The sequence below is a fragment of the Eutrema salsugineum genome, unplaced genomic scaffold, assembly GCF_000478725.1.
Source record: "Eutrema salsugineum unplaced genomic scaffold, Eutsalg1_0 scaffold_9, whole genome shotgun sequence".
Classification (NCBI taxonomy): domain Eukaryota; kingdom Viridiplantae; phylum Streptophyta; class Magnoliopsida; order Brassicales; family Brassicaceae; genus Eutrema; species Eutrema salsugineum.
The window spans coordinates 11,394,550-11,408,154 of NW_006256342.1; positions in this window are offsets into that span (position 1 = coordinate 11,394,550).

Genomic DNA, 13,605 nt, shown 5'->3' on the forward strand with positions numbered 1-13,605 from the left:
TCGATCTCGGGTGCGGCACTCGTCGCGTTATGCACTTGAGACTTCATGGCGTGTATCTCGGCCACCGTCCGAGCCATTGAGGCTTGCAGTTCTTTGATTTCGAGGGTTTGTGCGTGAGTCATTCCCTTCGATTGGCGAGGCCGCTCCCGCTCTTCTCTCCTCGGCTCGTCTTCGCGCTCTGTCTGCTCGATCCATTGGAGGTTTTCCTCTTCTTCAGTCGGGTCGCCGTGGCGAACCGGGTCGGTGACTTCATCAGTTCGGATGCCGTTTAGTGACGAGTCGAGCTCTTCTTGGCTTATTCTCCGAGCCGAGCCGTTCTGTTGGGCGTCCACGTCGATCACGCCATTCTCCTCTTCGTCGGCTCGTCGCCTTGAGTTCCGATGGAGTGAAGGCGGCTCGGTCATGTTGACTTGGGTTGCCGTGGGGGTCTGTTCGCCGAGGGGGCAAAACACTGGTGGAGCCAAGGGGTTTCTTGCGCCGCTCCCCGAGGCTTCTGCAGGCGTTGAGAAATCGAAGCGTCTCCGGATTCCATCCATCGGGTCGGAGATTCCGGCTCTCCAAGTCGGGTGTCGTCGCTCGGCCGTTATTGCGTCGAGCCTTTCCGTAATCGCCTCGTTCCTTCTGTCCTGCTCGTCGATCTTCTTCATCAACGCAGCCATCATGTTTCGCATCTCCTCTTGGGTTTCAGTTTTCGCCGTCGTTGTGCCCGATGCTGGGGCGTCCTTCTCCGCGCTGTTGTCGTTGTTGTTGTTGTTATCGTCGAGGGTGTTGCTCGCCATGTTCTTTGGATCTTAAAGTCTTGTCGATTTAGAGTAAGAAAGTTTCGATTCCCCACAGTCGGCGCCAAATTGTGTGAGCCAAAACTCGCACAACCAAAAATTTGTAAGGAAAAATTTAGGGATCTAAAATTTCTAGGGTAATCGCAAGAACAGTAAGATCAAAAGAAGGTTTTTGCTGAAAAGTATTTAGGTCTTATTTCTCTCAAGTTGTGAAAAGTTACATAATGAATCATGTAAATCGCTTATTTATACTAACTCTCTAAACCGCTTCTCCTGAAAATCTCGGGAGAGATTTTTGGAATATTCCCTTATCTTGTCGTGCGGCCACCGTCATAACGCTTTTGCCTAGGGTTTCAGTAGGCTCGCATCTTCCGGCTCGGCCCACTTTCTCTTGTGCGCAGCTCGGCCCATCTTCTTTTATGCACGGCTCGGCCCATTTGAATATTCTTCACGAGGCTCGGTTCACTTACTTCCTCCTCACGGCTCGGCCCGTTTACAGCTTGGCCTACTCCTCCCATGCGCGGCTCGGCCCATACTTAATGGATCGCTGGTTCTCCTTGCAAAATCGGCTCTCTGATATTCCTGAGGTGGTTTAAACCGATTGGGGTGAAACCGATCCCAACAGTACTCCATGAGTTTTTAGTTTTAACGAAAATGAAGGAATAGGTTAGAAAATTTTGAAAGTTGGGAGAGAATTAGATAAAAGTGGCTGATATTTATACTAAATCATAAGAAATCAAAAACTTTATAAACATAAGAAATTGTAAACATTAATCTATCTATCATAATAATTAACGGTATTCCATTAGTTAGAGATGATTTTCTTTTTTTTTTAAACGACATTCCATTAGTTATATATATAGATTCTTTTTTTTATTAGATAATTCTTTTAAATTTTTATTTCTTTTGTTTTGAAACGTCAATCCATTACTTTTTGAATAAATTCTATTTTTGTTTCTTTTAATTTTTGTTAGATTTTTTTTCTAAAATTTGGAAACACAAGAAATGATAAACACTAAACTATATATCATAATTATCGAGAACACTAACCTAGATCTGGTCGATTGGCTTTATACACCATTCCATAAGAGATATAGATTTCATTTTTTGTTTTTTTTTTAAAAAAAGGTTTTTGTTAATTTTTTCTAGATTTTGGTTTTATATAATTTTAAAAATAGTTTGATTTGACTTTGGAATTAAACATTAAACCATAATAATTTAGACTGGGTTGTTTTAAGTTTTTTTTAATACATCATCACATAAGAATCAATAAAAAAATGACATGTAATTACAAATTGGGGCTAATTAGTTTTTTTACAGCCGAAACTCATTTTAGAGCTGATACATAAACAAAAGACTATTAAACTCGATGTGAGCACGACACGTAAGCAAATCACTACACAAATAAGTATATAGATTGCTGGTTGGTTTGAAGCCTCCCAATATTCCACCTCTTCTTAGAGTCCTGAAAATTATTGGGTTAGCAAAGAAAAATAGAAGTTATGGATCTATTAGTTAGCAACTTTTGAAAAAAAAAATTAATAACAAATAAGAATTGGTTCTTAATTTGTTCTAAAATGAGAATGTGTGTGAGAGAGTGATAGTTTGATTATATTTTATTCAAGTTCGTGATTTCCAAGCTGTATTATCTTTAACACAGTATAAGGCTAAACAAATAGCTCGTATAAACAAAATACTAAAAAAAAAAATCAAAATATATTTTAAAGAGTTAAGAATTGAAAAGCAAATCAAAGATGATGAGAATCGTGGACTCTTGGCCATTCCAAACCACCAACACTTGAAGGTTCGAGGGCCAATAAGAACTAAGAAGTATTCACTTCAGGATCAAAATGGATAATATAATACGAGATTTATCCTCGAGATGTGCTATAAATCTTGTTATGCGATAACCCGGTCCAGAAGACAAGCCGACTAAGCAACGGTAAGGACCACCATTTCCTTAAAAAGAAAAACAATAGAGGGCTAATATTTGGTTATTGTTCTAAGATGCTAATTAAACTTCTTTTTTCTCAAAGAGAATGATTATATCTTCTATTTTGACGGCTTGCGTAAGCAAATTTTATCCAATTTTCAAAAAAGAGTATGTTCGTAACAACAATCAACTAAATATAATATTTAAGTGTGACTACATGTTGCTAACAAGCTGGGAAGATGGTTTGAGATAAGTTTGACAAACTTTATTGTAGAGATTCTAATCTAGGAATATTGAATTCGCAGGTAAATTCAGATAAGCAATTAAAGACACAACGCGATTTGTTTACCCAGAGTTCACCGATATGGCTACGTCTCTGAGGAGGGAACGGGATCCTTCAACTGCTTCCACTATCGAATCGTTTACAAAGAGATGCCCGAAGGTGCTTTACAATCTTGACAGAGACAAGCTTAAAGAATAAAAGGAAGAAGATGATCGGGACCGGAATCTTTCCACCGGAACACCGCCTTAACACCGTAAGCTCTCATCACTCTCTCTCTCTACTGTATCTCAGCTTTCTCTCTCTATAACAGACTGAACTCTCTCTCTGTTCCTTGTGCAGCTCTCGTGAAGAAGAAGACGACCTCGGAATTAAACAGTTACCGGCCCTTTTAGGATATAGGCCCAATCGTGAAGTCTCGTGGGCCTCCGGCCCAGTCTAGTGTTTGACTGAACCCAGCTCATCTAACAAAACTCCACCTTTCAGACATAACACCTAGATACTCGCCGACCAAACCCTAATTCCTCTCTTCCACTTCTCTCGAACTGAGAGTCCGAAACCACGACCTGCTCCGGTTGAAACCTTTCTCAAACCGACTGATTTCTCCGACAGATCTGCTTCCTCTCGATTCGACTTCCTGGAAAAACTCACAGAGCCCTGGTCTTGCATGTCTTTTCAGATCCCCGAAGACCCGATCCTGGACCTTCGCCGCGTGAATAACCATAAGGTAACTCATGAAACCTTCAGATCTATTCACTTCTCGCATGTCTTCCTTTTTACCTCTGTATACGAGTTTAAGAACGACGATCCTGATTGTCTTTCTTACCTCTTACACAGATGCTCCACCTTGAACCGAAGAACTTCCGTTTCTCCAGTTCACACGCTCACGGGTAACTCTCTTCCCTTCTCCTTTTAAATTCCTTTAAGCAACACATCAGAATCATCAGTGTAAACTAATTCAAAACTGTTTACCTTGATGCATGCGAGCAACTCTGATGGTGGAGTTACCCGGACTCGACCCGTCTTCAGACGACGTTTACGAGATCACAGCAGAGTTGGAACTTAGGCCCAGGTAAGGCTTTAGTTAGAAAGTCTGCTGGATTTTTACTCGTGTGAATCTTGTAGAGAACTATATCACCATCTGCCACTATATCCCGTATAAAATGATACTTAGTAGCAATGTGTTTCGTACGCTCGTGATGAACTGAGTTCTTTGCAAGCGCCAAAGCACTCTGTGAATCACAGTGTATCTTAACACCTCCCGAACTGAAACCCAATTCACCACAAATTCCATTTAACCAATTGCTTCTCTCACAGCTGATGAGAGGGCCATATACTCTGCTTCTGTTGTTGATAACGCCACAACTGATTGTAGGTTTGATCTCCAACTGACTGAATTTCCCCAAACTTTAAACACGAACCCAGTCAGAGATCTCCTTTTGTCAAGGTCTGTGGCATAATCCGAATCACAGAACCCTTCAATGTTAAAACTTGAACCCTTAACGAACGTAAGACACGCTTTAGATGCTCCTGAAAGATACCTGAGAACCCACTTAACAGCTGACCAATGTTCTCTGCTTGGACTTGTCATAAACCGGCTAACAACCCCAACAGCATACGCTAGGTCTGGTCTCGAACCAATCATAGCATACATAAGACTCCCAACTGCACTAGCATAAGGAACATTTTCCATATGAACAGCTTCTTCTTTCCTTTCCCTTTTAGACAAACTCTTCAACTTGAAATGAGGTGCCAAAGGAGTGGTAACAGGTTTAGCCCCTGTCATCCCAAATGCCTTTAAGACCTTTCCAATGTAGCTTTCCTGTGATAACACCAGCACACCCTTCTCTCTATCTCGGATAATGTCCATTCCCAAAATACGAGAAGCCTTTCCCAGATCTTTCATTTCAAATTCCCTGTTCAAGCTTTCTTTCACCTTTCGTATCTCTGACATGTCTCCTGAAGCGATTAACATATCATCCACATATAACAAAAAGATAAACCGCTTGATCAGTTTGCACATTCCTCATGTAGACACACGGATCAAAACTGCTCTTCTGAAACTTCTCTTGCTTCATGAACCCATCAAACCTTATATTCCACTGCCTTGGAGATTGCTTTAATCCATACAACGACTTCCTTAAGAGACACACCTTGTTTTCGTCTCCCTTCTTGACAAACCCTTCTGGTTGATCCATCAATATCCATTCATCTAGATTCCCATTAAGAAACGCTGTTTTCACATCTAACTGTTCAAGTTCATAATCCTTGTTGACCACCAAAGACAGCATAATTCTGATTGACACGTGCTTAACAACTGGTGAGAAGATCTCATTATAATCCACACCTTCTTTCTGTAAAAAACCTTTTGCAACGAGTCTTGCCTTGTATCTTGGTTTCTCAACACCTGGAATACCTGGCTTGAGCTTGAAAACCCATTTACAACCAACTATCTTTTGCTGATTCGGCTTGTCTATAAGATCTCAAGTATGATTCCTTTCCAAAGAATCCATTTCCTCATTAGCCGCACTATTCCAGTATTTCCACTTCTTGCTTCTTCTGGCCTCCTCAAATGTCCTTGGCTCTTCTGTTTCCAAATCCTCTGCTGCCGATAAGGCATAAGCCACAAAATCTGAATCTTCAAACCTCGAGGGAGCCCTTACGTTTACCCTTCTACTTCTATCTCTGGCCAACAAATAATCGTCCAGAGATTGATTTCCTTGATTCTCAGACTCAGCAAATGTTAATCCTTCCGAATCGCTTTCTGATCCATCTGACTCAACTGAGCTCTCTGAACCTGAGGAGTGATCAGAGACTCCACCTGGAGATGAGTTCTCCCAAATCTCAGAACCTGATGATGTCGGCCCCTGAATCAGATCACTGCTAAATGTAACCCTTTTATCTGACTTGTTCCGTTTATGTCTGACTTCAGCTTGTTCCTCGTCATTAGGCTTTTCACGGAGAGTATCTTTGTACACTTTTTCTTCATTAAACACCACATTCCTGCTTGTAGTGCATTTTCCATCCTCTGGAATCCATACACGATACCCTTTTACCCCAAATGGATAACCCAAGAAAATCCCCTTTGTTGCTCTTGGCTTTGTCTTTTCTTGAACCGTATGCACATAGGCAACACACCCAAATCTACAAAGATGTAATAGATCAGGCTTGTGACCAGTCCATACCTCTTCTGGTGTCTTGAATTCAATTGTTGAGTTTGGAGTCAAGTTTATTAGATATACCGCCGTTTGAGCAGCCTCAGCCCAAAATTCCTGTCCCAGTCCAGTTTCAGCTAACATACTTCGAACTTTATCCATAATGGTTCTGTTCATCCTTTCGGATACACCATTCTGTTGAGGTGTATACGTGCATGTTCTGTGCCTCTTTACTCACAACTCATCGAACTGAACATTACAGAACTTCAGGCTATTGTCAGTCCTAAGACACTTTAACCGTTTCTCGGTGTGCTTCTCAACAGCTTCTTTCCACTCTTTAAACTTTGAAAATGCTTCATCCTTTGTCCTTAGAAAATATACCCAAAATTTCTTCGAATAATCATCTATGAAACTTATGAAGTACTTGCACCCACCGAGAATTTCTGGAGTTGATGGGGAACCCCATAAGTCTGAATGTACATACTCAAGTATCCCTTTAGTAGTATGCTTGGCCTTAGGGAAACTTTGTTTGTGTGACTTGCCTAACATGCATCCTTCACAGAAGCCCAAATCTCCAACTTCTTCCTTAGGCAGAAAACCATTCTTGACCAGTGCCTCCATGTTCTTGAGACTCATATGACCTAGTCTTGAATGCCATAGACTTGTCATATGTTTCTTCGAGGCTGAAAGGTTAGCTTCTGCATTGGATACCTGACCTTGGAGATAATACAATCCTTCTTCGTATTTTCTCGAGATCACCTTTTGGCCGTCTTTGTAGAAAGTGACTTGATAGTCTTTACCTTCATATTTGCACCCTGCCTTTTCAAGCATACCATAGGATATCAGGTTCCTGCTCATATCGTGCATGTAGCGAACATCAGTCAATACCACTTTGGTTCCATCAGGGTTAGTGATTCTGACTTTACCAATTCCTTTTACTTCTCTGAAAGTGTTATTTGCCATTAACACTTTCCCTCCATTAACTTCCTTTAGATCAAACAGCAAATCCCTGTTCGGCGTAATATGGAAAGTGCATCCAGAGTCCAAAACCCAAGCATCTTTCGCATCTTGCATACTAACCGTAAGAACCAGTGGCTGTTTTACCTCAGATGCCACGTTTGCCGAGGATTCACCACCTTTCTTCTGCCCTTTATTCGGACATTCTTTTTTCCAGTGTCCTTCCTTTCCGCAGATGAAGCAGGTGGTATCTTTGAACTTGTTTTTAGACTTTGACCTACCATTTCTGGACTTTGATCTACTTTTGCCTCCTTGATTTCCAGACCTCTTCTCAGACCTTCCTCGTGACTCAACGTATAGGCCTTCTGCTGAGGACTTGCTCTTTTGAAGGAGACCCTTCTGACGTAATTCAGCTTCCTTCGAGAGAGCTGCTATTACTACTTCTTCCACTGTTAGTGTTTCTTTCCCACTGCCCTATTGAAGCGTGTGAACCAAAGGTTCATAAGCAGAAGGAAGCCTTGACAGAAGCTGTATTGCCTGATCCTCATCTGATATGGTAACTTTTAGACTTTCCAAATCAGCAATTAGCTTCAGGAATATGTCAACATTCTCTTCTATTGACTTATTCTCTTCCATTCTGTAACAGGAGAACTGCTTCTTCAAATAAATCCGGTTTGGGAGTGATCTTGTCTGGTAGATCCTTTCGAGTGCCTTCCACTGATTCAAAGCGGTGCTCTCGTGCATAATCTTCCTCAAGATTTGATCGCTCAAGCAAATTCCCAGTAGGCTTCTTACCCTTCGATCCTTGGCTTCCTTTTTCTTATCCACTTCTGCTTCTGAAGAGTCTACCACTGTGTCATCTTCTGACTTTGTTTCGTCTTTCTTTGGAACAGGTGTTGTGTATATGTTGAAGTGTTCTTCCAATACAGATAACAAACCCTGGACATCGAGCTGTCCCATCATCTTGTACTTCCATATTCCGAAGTCTCCTTTTCCATCGAACTTGTCCATCTCAAAACGACGTCGAGTTGGCTCCATACTGACTTTTGGATCTTTATCTTTGCTCGCAGGTACTTAGGCGTGTACTCTACCCAGATCGACTGAATACAAAGAAACGCAACGATAGATCAGGATTGAACCTCTACACCAAGATCTTGATCCAACCTTCCAAGGGAGACAAAGATAAGTTCTGATGCCTAGTCTCTATTCCTAGAACTCCTTAGCTATCTAACCTGGACTGCTCTGATACCACTTGTAGAGATTTTAATCTAGGAATATTGAATTCGCAGGTAAATTCAGATAAGCAATCAAAGACACAACGCGATTTGTTCACCCAGAGTTCACCGATATGGCTACATCTCTGAGGAGGGAACGGGATCCCTCAACTGCTTCCACTATCGAATCGTTTACAAAGAGATGCCCGAAGGCGCTTTACAATCTTGACAGAGACTAGCTTAAAGAATAAAAGGAAGAAGATGATCGGGACCGGAATCTTTCCACTGAAACACCGCCTTAACACCTTAAGCTCCGATCACTCTCTCTACTGTATCTCAGCTTTCTCTCTCTATAACAGACTGAACTCTCTCTCTGTTCTTTGTGCAGCTCTCGTGAAGAAGAAGACGACCTCAGAATTAAACAGTTACCGGCCCTTTTAGGATATAGGCCCAATCGTGAAGTCTCGTGGGCCTCCGGCCCAATCTAGTGTTTGACTGAACCTAGCTCACCTAACATTTATTAATATCACATACATCATTCTTACAAATTATTTAACATGCAAGACTACAACAATGAACAAAACTATGAACAACTGATACGTTGCATCTTAGTTTTCTTTAAAACCAATGCATTTTATTTGGACACAGAATGCTACCTTCGTTTATTGGACGAAGTTTGCTACAGGCCAATTGGACCTCTACGTGAACTTGAAGGCAGCGCGTCGATTCCTGACAGGACCTGGGGACGAAGAGTTTGACCTTGTGCCCCGATTAGAAGAAGAAAAAGAAGAAGAATCGTAAATAGAAGTAGAGCAACGTGTGATGTCATCATAGCCATTATTATATTGCATTGATAACGTCGATCATCTAATGATATATATATATTAAAAGTAAGAGGGTGGAGAAAGACAGAACGTAAAGACTTTTTAAAGTCGGTTATGTCTTCGCAATTGCCAAGAATATACATTACTTGGCTACTTGTATTGGGTTAATTACCAAGATCTATAAGAGAGATATAGACAGTATGTAATCGATGGAAGATATTACGTGGTCGTAACATGTTGAATATCAACCATGGTGATGTCTGGCTAATGTTTATAAACGTGTTTACGTGTTTTCCCTTCAACCATTTATTTTATTTCATTTCTTTCTTACAAATTACCTTTAGTCGTTCATGACTTTTTGCGATATTTAATAATGTTGAAGTCTTGGCGGTCATCAATCCTCTTACTTCATAGCATACACACCCACCCCCTTTCGTGTTTATAGGTTTAAAAAATACTACACCTAAACACATTCTCACCATATTAGCGTTCATCATCGCAGAGAAGAATTGATGTAAAACTCAGATATTCCATTACTGAAAATAAGAGTTTGTTACAACGTTCATATATCTGTTCAAACTAAGCTAACCGATCTAAACCGGACTTAAATAGAATATAAACCAGACAATTCCAGAGCCCTGACCAATCCTAATATTCATAGGATCAGCGACGGATATACCTTTGTCCTTCGATAACTTGATGCTAGGATCCAGGGGAATGGTAGATGGTTTACACGCAAGTAGACCTGTAGTAATAGCTCCAAGGCGTATTTTCTCTGGCAAATAGAAATTCCTTGCTTAGATCTAGCAATTTCCAGACCAAGAAAATACTTTGTTGTGCCAAGATCCCGAAGCTTGAAGTGGGAAGCCAATTCTTCCTTGAAAGCATGCACCAAATCATCATTATTACTGACAATCAAAACATCATCAACATAGACTAAACTCCAAGAAACACACCATTCTTGCATTTGATGAATAGAGTATGATCCCCAACAGATTTCTTGAACCCCATACCACAAAGAGTAGATGAAAGCTTCAAAAACCACTGTCTATAAGCTTGTTTGAGACCATAGATGGATTTATGAAGTCTACAAACAGCTCTAGAGGTAACTTCTCATCCTTTAGGTCTTCATATCATGGGGGAATCTTCATGTATATTTCCTCATCTAAGTCCCCATTTAGAAATGCATTAGAGATATCAAGATGATTGACTGACCAGTTCATCTTTGCAGCAAGAGTGAATAACATCCGAGCAGTGGAGTGCTTAGAAACCGGTGAGAAAGTCTCTTAATAGTCCAGACCCTCTTGTTGCATATAACCCTTAGCGACCAGCCTTACTTTGTACCTTTTAATACTCCCATGCGCATTATGTTTGATCGTAAATACCCATTTAAAACCTATAGCAACTTTATTTGGTGGCAAAGTGCAAACACTTCATGTGTGAGTTCTTTTCATAGCACCAATCCCAGACTTCATTGCATCACAATATAACTGTATATCCTTGGCTTCTGAATATTTTTGTGGTACAGTATGGTTGGTGATAGTGTTAAGAAAGGCTCGAAAAGGCTCAGATAGATATGATTAAGAGATATAATTGGATATGGGATATAAAATAGTTCTAGTAAATTTATAGTAATGAAAATCCTGCAAATGTTTAGGAGTTTTCTTTTGTCTGCGAGACATAGACTCAGAAGGAGTAAAAGTCTTAGACCATAACACATCATTGTGAGAATGTGTATCGGAGGATGATTGCACTAGAGGCAAATGTTCATCAGTGGAAGCAGGAAACTGTAAATGAGGAAAGAATGTTTTGCACTAGCTCTAGGTTCGAACTTATGTCTACCTTTAGGTGATGTAGAACTGTAACATAAACAACCAAAACTCTTAACAAACTTATAATCGGGTGTTTTGTTAGTTAACTTCTCATAATGTGACTTATTTCCAAGCGCTAGAGTCGGTAATCTATTGATTAGGAAACACAATCCCCCTCCCCCCCCCCCCAAATTCGAAAGGAACATTAGAGTGAAATAACAAGGCTCTAGCTACATTCAATATGTGCTGATGCTTTCTCTCTACCATAGAATTTTGTTCAGGTGTTTCAGGACAAGAATGATATGCCACTATTCCCTTTTCATTAAACAGATCAGTGAATTTCAATTCATGTGCATTATCAGACCGTACAGATTTGACCTTAGTTCTATATTTTGTTTCCACCATTGCAATAAAACCAGGAAATATATGCAACACATCTGACTTTGATATCATCAAATATATCCAAGTTGCCCTACTGTAATCATCTACAATCGTGAGAAAGTATTTAAAACCATCAACAGTATGAACATAAAATGGACCCTATGTGTCAATATGAACCAATTTGAAGGATTCTTTGCATATATTCTTTTGAGATTTAAATGGTAGATGTTTCTGCTTAGACAGATGAAAAATATGGCAAACATGATTATTCTTATTCACTCCTTTCATAACATTCAAATGTAGTACATAAGAGAGCAAATCGATTTTGTTTTGAGAAGGATGACCCAATCTCGAATGCCATATATGTATATCAGCTAAGACACTAGAACAGACTGGTGGAGAGGAACAGATGGTATTAATACCTTTCAATGAAACAGTATGATTAGACTCATAGAAATCCAGAATGTATAAATTCCCAACTTGACTACCGTGACCAATCTTCAATGCATGTGTAAGTTCCTGAATAAACCATTCATCATATGTAAAACTGACTTTAGTACACAATGTCTTTGTTAAAACACTCACGCTAATGAGATTGAATTTAAACTCAGGAATGTAAAGCACATCATGTAGAGAGATAGCATCAGTTAGTTGAATAAATCATATGCCTTCTATCCTAACAGTATAACCATTAGGAAGAGTAACAAAGGTTCTATTTAACTGTCTATATCCTACATATAGGCTCTTATTGTGTGTAACATGATAAGTCGCCTCTGAATCTATGACCCAAGCCCTAAAAGACACAGCTGGTTCCGTAGATACCGAAGAAATAAGCATGTCATAATAGGTTTTTGAATATAGATCCAGAAAGATACCTGACATCTGTGAGACAACAAGCACTGAATTTGAAGTCGAAGCACAATTCTTTTCAGGAATACATTCCACAAATGAAGTCTGAAGCTTAGAGTTGAGATAAGAAATCATTTTCTGAATTTGATCCTTGGACATTTCTTCATAGGAAGATTCTGATCGATCACTCTTCTGCTCTGTTTGGGTAAGATACTGTGTTGATGCAAGATTTGTAGCACCAACTGTTTGAGGTTTCTTCCATTTAGGGCCAGAACCAGGAAGATACACGTACAGTTTGTAGCATTTGTTAGCTGTGTGACCCGTCTTATGACAATGAGAGCATTTTGGTTTCTGAAAGCCCCTTGAGCAAGAAGAATCTGAGATTGATCATTGACTGGAGCATCTTGAGTCTGAAATGCAGCCATATTAGAGAATGAAGGTTGTGGTATCCCTCCAACAAACCTTTGGCTTTCATCCTGATCAAGCATGTTGTAAATTTCGGTTAATCCGGGTCTAGGCTTCATGATCAAGATCTGACCATGGATATTGGCAAAGTTCTCATTCAGTCCCATAAGGAATTGAATGGTCCTACTTGTTTCAGCCTCTTCCAATAGTTCCTTGACATGGTCGCAGTTACATCTCTTAACAGTGGTGACTTTGGTTTTAGCCAATTGCTCCCACAATGTTTTCTTCTTCGTATACTATGCAGACAGATCCACACTGCCTTGTTAGAGAGATGTAATGGCCTGTCCAAGTTGATACTTCTTTGGAAGTTTACTGACTTTGAATCTTGAGAAAATATCAGTCCACATTTCAGCCGCATCATCAAAATAGAGAATACTATCATATATTTCCCTGTTCACTACGTTCAATATCTATGCCTTAATCATGCTGTTACATCTACTCCAAATCTTAAACAGCTCATCATCAACATTAGGTCGCAGAAGAGATCCATCAACAAAGCTGAGTTTATTCTTCGCATCAAGACGTATTCGCATAGCTATTGACCAATTGTTGTAGTTAGATCCGTCAAGTATATGAGTAACAATAGAAAGACATGGATGATCCGCAGAGTGTAGGAAGAACGGGCTATGAACACTGTCATATGATTCCTGCTTCTGAGGATTTGAAGCAGATCTGGTTCAGCGAGTCGTAAATTCTAGAGCCGGAGTCGTCGATTGTTGATTCTTCCTAGATTTCAGCTTTACTGCGAGTCTTCTTGTTTTGTTTCACCATTACGAACGATCCAAGCTTAGATGTGTTGAAGAATCGAAGAAATTTGAGCTCCCAGAAGTGATTTGAGTGCTTCAAAATCCAATCGCAACACAAATTTGGACTCTAATCAAGATTTAATCGGTGAAAAACAAAAAAAATATGAAAATCTGAGCGAAACCGATGATGAATCACAGAGATTTGAGTGAA